Genomic DNA, 8,803 nt, shown 5'->3' with positions numbered 1-8,803 from the left:
TTAACAAAATAAATGGAAGTGACTTACCTTCTCTATTTCATAATACCGCGGGTATGATTTTTGAATAAAACGTTAATTCTACGGTAATTTTTGATTTTTCATATAGAATACATTGTAAATGTATACTAAAAGATTAATTTATGGAAAAAGACGAATAAAAATATTCTTGGACCCCGGGGTGTGTATTGGGTGTATATTGGGGGGGGGGGGGGGTTCCTGTCCACAAGCACCTGTGCAACATTCAAGCTTAAAAGACCATTCAAACAATATATACAAATTAGGAACAGTGCAAATCTTTTGAAATCAGAGGTAGAATCAAGTGCCATGGATCTGTCATGTTGTAAATTTTGAACTTACCTGTTGTCAGTAAATACAAAATTTACATGTCATGTTGTAAATTTTGTATTTACTGCCACCCGGTAAATTCAAAATTTATAGCATGAGATCACTCATGCTAGCACTTACCCCGACACGAGACCTTATACGGTCTCATCCAAAGGACCGATCTCCACGTTTTACTACTTATCCAAACTGAGCATAAAACATTCTCAATGAATTTTTAAATCATTGTGTTGATCCTAACAAATTATTCCGACTCGCTGTATGGTCTGAAAAAACATGGCTGAACTTATCCATTCAGAAACTCAGACTGGGATTGCTCTTAACCAGTGTGTGTTATGGTCTTGATGCAAGGTCATTTGGTCGAGTCAAGGTCACTGACAGAGAAACTGTAATTTCGCTACCGTATTTGTACTAGTGAAACATTGCTGGTATCATGCAGAGTGTGACATGGCCTTGACTCAAGTTCAAGGTCACTAAGGATAAGATGTTTTGACTGTATGTATGGACTAAAAGAACATGGCGTGTCACTGTGAACTTTTCAAGTCGGTAACACACAGATTGGGTTTTATGACGAGAGTGTGACATGGCTTGTCAGTTGGAATGTTCAAGGTCACGTACATTCCTTTACAGTTTTTCCTAGCGAAATATTGTAAGTTGCTTCCCCTTACAAGATTGCTTACATGTATAACTTTAGAATCTTGACTCAAGGTCACTTCTTCCTTCCGCAGCTCCAACGGAAGACCTATTCGTTGCTTTGCAACGAGCTCGCTCTAGTTTCTATAATATTTATTTATTTTGTTTTGCTTGATTATGTCTGTATTTAAATATGAAATTTACTTAATTTTTCATGTACTTTGTTGTTGTTGTTGTTGATTCTTTTTTTTCCTTGTTTTTGCATGTATGAATAGAAAAAAGTATTCACTGATATTAGACGCAATTAGTATTATGCAAGAATGAAATTATTTGAACACAGGTCTATTAAAAATGGAAAGTTTCATAAAAATTAATAATATGTGCATGTTGCATATGTGGCCCCTTGTTGAGGGAGTATTGTGAGAAATGAGAATATTATTTACACATCAGCCAGCTCTGTTGGTATTTACTCGGATAGGCATCCACCCCTGTGTGTATACATGCATTATATACACAGCTGATGACACCTGGTCCAGTTGGTAATAAACACCTTTTGTTTAAACACCTGTTCTCTGTCCAACCCCCGCGGGCACTGCATGTGTATACATTGGACCTTCACTATACTCAATTAGTTCTTTATTTTCAATGTCATTTTGTAATTTAAAATGATTAAGGTCTTCCGTCACAACGGAAGACCTTCTACTGATTCTGATGGTTAAGATTATTATTCTTTTTTTTTCTTCTCCTTTCTAGACGCCAACTTTGAGGCCTCATATCTCGCTCATTTCTCAACGGATTTTGCTCAAATTTGCAGGGTTTATAGACGTTACAAAACTCTATCAGAATGTTGTCAAACGTGTCAAAAATCCACTTCCGCTTTTGAGTTATCTCCCTTTAAATGAAAATTGAGGACTCTTCATTTCCGGATAAAGGCACCGAGACTACAAAAGCTGGAGTAGAAATTCTACCGAATTTAAATAATAGAAGCATTGAAGTTGTGCACATCTATTTTTGTTTTTTGATTTCTGTGTTCAAAATGGCGCTAGATAGGGGTCAAAAATTAGAACGCCTAAAAGCGCGAAAATTTACACATATTTGCCTATGTATCTTTTAAACTAAAAATATTTTGTTAAGACATGTTGAATAAAAATTGTGCACAATTTTAAGGTCTTTCATTTGGCACCTCCAAAAAGGGGCTGGTCCCTTAAATTAGGGATCTAGGGTCCTTGAAAGTTTTCGTTTTATAACTCAAAAACGGTAAATATTTCGATATAGCTGTCGCTAAAAAAGTTGTTCTTTAACATATTATTGATCTCGTGAACTTGTTATTTTGTTCGAGTCTTTTTTAATAAATGAGCTAGAAGCTTGACCCATATACAGGTAACTAGTTTCATTAGACAAGTGAAGGTGAAATCTTTATGCGCATAACTGAAATAAACGTGCTATAAATGATAAACCTATCCAAAATAAATACTAATACTACTTTAAAATAAGTTTTTACGTGTTCTGTGGTTTCATTCCAAATAATTGAGTCACACATTTTCAATACGTCTCGGGGGTTGTTTTTGTTTATAATTACGTAACCGGCCATCCCCCGATCACGCGTGACCTAGATCCAGTGATCAGTGGCCATACACTAAACAGGCATTGCCATTCTAAATCTATTTTTGCAAACTCAACTATGTACGGCTAATTGTTTTTTTTTTTTTAGTCAAATCGGATCTTTCAAATAATTTCATCTTATCTATGTTGGTCATGTTGGTGATATACTTATTACATTATTGTGGCCGAAATTACAAGAGATCCATTGCGTGTGAACCAGCGACCTGCGTTCGTAAACAAAACATCTTTTCGTCGTTTATTGTTGAAGCATACACTATATTAAATTAAAAAAAAAAGTTAGCAAAAAATAAATCACTCTTTAACTGCATTTAACTGCGTTTCACATATACCCGGGTTTTGTGTTTGTTTACAATTATGTAACCTAATTATGTAGCCAAGGAAGCAGCTATTAGTGCTCTAGATAGAATGTTCTATCGTTAAAATGATATTGTCCTACGGACCCGGTTTAACGATAGAATTCTTTCCGTGTATTCGCAATGTAGCAAAATAAACACGGGCGATAACTCGAACTCTGTGCATTTTCTATGAAGAATCCAGAGAGTTCCGAATGTCAACATGGCGTTAAATTTGAAGCGAGGAAAAAACGTTGAGAAAATGAGTTGAATTTTCGTATATATATGGATTAATTTTTAGGTTAAAAGGCATATAAAATCTCAAAAAGGTTTGTTATGATTAATTTGGTAGTTATTTTCAGTGCAACTCATTTTGTATTCTTCAGAATCATTTCGGAGTGGATCCACTCCGATTTGCTACATTGCAAGTATATGGGACGTATTCTAACTGTGGTGAGGGCCTGTCCCGAGACACAGTTGGAATATTCTAACTATTAGTGCTCATACACATAACATTGTCGTTCTATATTCATTTTGCTGACACAATGATTTACGGAAAATTATTTTTTAAATCATACCGGATCATTCAATTAAATCATTTATTCTTATCTTAATTATGTTCCCAAAACGAAGTTTGGGAACATATTGTTTTTACTCTGTTTCTTATTATTATTAAGGTCTTCCGACTTCCTTCGGAAGACCTTATTGTTTTCCGTCTGTTTTCTATTATTAAGGTCTTCCGTTTCAGACGGAAGACCTTATAGTGATTCTACTGTTTCTTTTTATTATTATTTTTTTTTTCCCCTTTTCTTGTAAATCGGATTTCTCAGAGATGGCTGGACGGATTTTCCTGAAATTTTCAGGGATGATAGAGAATGAAAATACGCTCAGGCGTTTTTTTCATTTTTTCAAAATTCACTTCCGGTCGTCAGTTATGTCCGATTTCCGCTTTTTTCAAAAAAGTTTTGTCCGAGTCATATCTCATAAACGGTAAAAGATGAAGACACCAAACTTATATGAGTAATAGATCTTGATAATTAGGCAAAACCAATCGGGTTAACATCGTGCGCCGTCACTTCCGGTCGTCACAGGAAGTGATCAAAGAAATCGAAAATTTCAACTTTTTATTTTTTGAAACTTTTTTGCATCACATTATAGCATCTTGTTTGTAGTTTCGAAATATATCAGTCTCACTGGAAACAAAAACGACAACTTCCGGTTATAAGAGAAGAACTGCATATTTTCAGTATTTTTCTCTCCCATAAATATTTTTTATGCGTAATGTATTTGAAATGGTTTCTAGATATGTTATTCAGACTGCAAATGTCTACAGTAACGTCAAATATCCTTGTAAAATTTACTTCCGGTCGCCTGGTTTCCTGTCCTCAAAATGAGAAGTTATTATAGCTAGATCTCGTAAACGGTAAGAGATAAAGACACCAAACTTAAAGGAGAGATAGATCTTGATGAGTATGCAAAAACAATTTGGATAAGATTGTTCGCCGTCACTTCCGGTCGTCACAGGAAGTGATCAAAGAAATTAAAAAAATCAATTTTTCTTTTATGAAACTTATTTTGCATCAAATTAAAGCATCTTCTTTGTAGTTTTGAAATGTAGCAGTCTCACCGGAAACAAAAACGACAACTTCCGGTTATAAGAGAAAAACTGCATAGTTTGAGCATTTTTCTTTCCTATAAATATCTTTTATACATAAACCATTTGTAATGATTTTTGGATATGTTATATAAACTGCTAATGTCTACAGTAACTTCCAATATCTTTATGAAATTCACTTCCGGTCGCGTGATTTCCTGTCCTCAAAATGAGAAGTTATCACAGCTAGATCTCAAAAACGGTAAGAGATTAAGACACCAAACTTATGAAATAATAGATCTTGATAAGTTGGGGAATTCCTTGTTATAAGATTGTTATAAGATTGTCCACCGTCACTTCCGGTCGCCACAGGAAATGATAAAAGAAATCGAAAATTTCAACTTTCCTTTTATGCAACTTTTTTTGCATTACTTTTTAGCATCATATTTGTAGTTTTGAACCATATGAGTCCTACCGGAAACAAAAACGACAACTTACAGTTATAAGAGAAAACCTATATGATTTGAGTATTTTTCTTTCCCATAAATACTTTTTATAGATAAAGTATTTGAAATGATTTTTGAAGAAGTTAATCAGACTGCTTATGTCTACAGTATCATCCAATATCTTTGCAAAACTCACTTCCGGTCGCGTGATTTTTTGTCCTCAAAATGAGAAGTTATCATATCGAGATCTCGAAAACGGAAAGAGAAGAAGACACCAAACTTAAAGGAATACTAGATATTGATGAGTGGGCAAATCCAATTGGATTACAGCTGTCACTTCCGGTCGTCATAGGAAGTGATCAAATAAATCGAAAATTTCAACTTTTCTTTTTTGAATCCCTTATGGCATAACAGTTTTGCATCTTATTTGCTGTTTCGAAATATGTCGATCACTCCCACCGGAAACAAAAACGGCAACTTCCGCTAATATGAGAAAAACAACGTAAATTTGAGTATTTTAATCTCCAATAAATATCTGTTATAGAAAGAGAATTTGAAATATTTTTAGATATATTATTCAGACTGCTACTGTCTATAGTAAGGTCAAATATCCTTGTAAAATTTACTTCCGGTCGAAAGATTTCCAGTCCTTAAAATAAGAAGTTATCATAGCTTGATCTCGAAACAGTAATAGTTCAAAAAACCTAACTGATATTATTAATAAACCTAGAGGAGTAGGAAAAAGATATAAGATTAAATGCATCAGCATTCTGGTTTAAAGAGATAACATCTTTATTTCGATGTTTAACTTTCCCATAAATATCACTTATAGCCGAAGTATTTAATATATATATATATATATATATATATATATATATATATATATATATATATATATATATATATATATATGAATAGCTGCAGAACTGTAGCTCTCTGCTTGAGAAAATTCGGACAGATAGAGCAGAGAGCTACAGATCCAAGCGTTGTTAAAACCTTCGATTTACGCCGACCTTTTTTCGTCGCTCATTATGGGTATTTTTTTGTGTATTTTATACTTCCCCAAGCTTTGGAAATAATTTTAAATGGTATTTAATAATTATTCATACATTCAACTTCAATTCCTGATCATTTAATTACTTACCTCTCAACGCTAACAAATGGCTGTTTGTGGTTACGGACGTCGAAATGGAACTCTTTAACCGACATTACAAAACTATATACAGGACTGTTTCGGACCGTTAAAAGGTAAACAAAGGTCAAATATAAGAGTTAAAATACGTGGACTGTTATAGGATACCATTCTAGAAGCATGAGAAAGATTAATCTACACGAAATAAATACCTAAAGTAGCGACAAAAAATCGTCGGCGTAAATCGAAGGTTTTTACAACGCTTGGATCTGTAGCTCTCTGCTTTATCTATCCGAATTTTCTCAAGCAGAGAGCTACAGTTCTGCAGCTAATATATGAAAGGTACTCATAATCAAAATTCGATTATCGTGTAGACTTGAAAATTGAAGAGTTGTGAATTACCTGCGTTTTCATCACAGCGCGAAAATATATATTCCGTAAAACAAGTTTACAACATGAAAGATATACACATTCGTTATAATTATATACTTAATGTCAACAGTTTTATATTCGGAACTACACATTTGGATGTTTGACATATCTATATGAAGAAAATGAAACTGATATCACTACAAATTTCAATTATTTGGATCTACAATTCAAAAAATCATGTTTACAAACATACAATTTGTACAAGCCTGGATTTATGAAGACGATTACCCTCATTACGAAAATTATTATTCTTGTCATTATGGGTATTTCCTGTGTGGACAGAGTGGTGGATCTGTGTGGTTTTTATGTCACGTCATATTAAAATAGCAGGTGCGTGCTTAAAAAGATAACAAGGAATAGATATGTAAAGTATGAAAGCTTAACCCTTCATATTAAAAGTTAAGGTCAAGTTTTTTTTTTAAGTAGGTCAAATACAGAAGGTCAAAAATCTTGTTATCCAATGAAATGTGTTGTCACAAGGAATAAATGTGTGACGTATGAAAGCCCTGGCTCTTACCATTCAAGTGTTTTTTTAAAGTGGGTCAAACTCCAAGGTCAAAGGGTTTAAGTGCTTGCTATCTAATGAAAGGTCTTGTAACATTACATGTGTGAAGTATGAAATCCCAAGCCATAACTCTTCAAAAGTTATAGCCAAGGTTAATTTTTATAAAAAGTGGGCCAAACTCCAAGGTCAAGATCAGAAGTCAGAGTTCTCCAATGAAAGGACTTTTCACAAGGATTACATATGTGAAGTATGAAAGCTCTAATTCTTTCCGTTTTAAAGTTATGGCCAAAGTTTTTTTCCATGAGATGGAAATCTCCCAAGTCATTGTCAAAGTTGTTGCTATCAAATGAAAGGTATTGCCACAAAAAAAAACCTAGGTGAAATATTAAAAAGATAGTATTTACCACTCAAAAGTTATGGCCAAAGTGAAAATTAAAGATGTATGCGTAAAAAGTGGGTCAAACTCTATGGTCAAGTTCAAAATTGGTGGTACCTAAAGAAATGTCTTGTCACGAGGAACAAACCTGTGAAATATGAAACTCATAATTCCAGTAATTCAGAAGTTATGGGCAAGGTTTAAATTTTTGTGATGGACTGACAAACTGACGACTGAGATTTAATGTCACCACGCTTTTGGTTACGATGTTCCCTGCGCTAACAAATTTCGAGAAAACTCGCATATAGATCACAGTCAAGGTCACAAGGTCATTGACCTTGGTGTCTATTTAAAGAACTTAAGGAGGAATGCCACACCAAATTTTAATTTTATAGATCTATTAGTCAACCTTTTTAAACAAAGGTTTCAGCATTGAAAGGCCGATTTTAGCTCTTAATTTTTTATATGATTTTTTTGATATTTTTCCAAAGAAAATGGAAAAAATATGTATGAAAATAAAACATGTTATTTGTGAATATTTTTTAAACTTGTGGATAAAAATCTTTTGAAAACCAGTCATACATGTAACTGGGGAAAACATGTCTGTTAATCATATTTATAAAAGAAATTGAAACGAAATAGCCAAATTTTAAATAAATTAATCATTTAAACTTTGACCAAACTCGATCAAAATTTAACCGACTCCAACCATGAAAGTACAATTAATGGAAATAAATAACATTTCCCCAGCAACACTAATCTTATTAGGTGTAAAAAGGGTCAAAGATTATTGAGCTTGACAATCAAGTAGATTTCTTCATTGTAGCTACATGAAAGAGGCAATAAATTAGTATTTTATTCATTCTGTGTTAATTTTGATCGGGATCAGTTTTATTTTGATTGGGTTAGTCCAAATATTAAAAAAAAAATGATTCTCTAGAATTTCTCAATTTCTTTTCAATTTCATTTTAAAATATGATTAACAAACATGTTCTCCCTCGGTGCTTAAAAATATATCTAAATCCAGGAATCCATTTTTTGTTTGCGTCATCTCATTTTTCATCTGCCCTTAAGCCTTTGGTGCAGGTGACAAAGCTAAGTTTAATAGAAGTACAAGAGAAAAGAATGTCGTGTCTGTAATCCCAATATACATCCCAATTTGGCTTTGTTGTTCTTGAGAAGATTTTTTCATGTATATTCCTTTGTAAAATATTGTTAACTCATATATATTCACTACCTGTGGATGCTTTCATATCAAATGGGTCAAACATCAAGAAACTCGATTTTCACCAATATCTTAAAACATTCCAGAATATAAGGACCATAACTTTCATAAAAAATACAAACTTGAAATTGATGTGCAAGTCATCTTTATTAAATTAGCATAT

This window comes from Saccostrea echinata, unplaced genomic scaffold, assembly GCF_033153115.1.
Source record: "Saccostrea echinata isolate AGI-Se365-2 ecotype Australia unplaced genomic scaffold, CSIRO_AGI_Sech_v1 ptg000014l, whole genome shotgun sequence".
Lineage (NCBI taxonomy): Eukaryota > Metazoa > Mollusca > Bivalvia > Ostreida > Ostreidae > Saccostrea > Saccostrea echinata.
Note: the sequence above shows the minus strand (reverse complement) of the source record.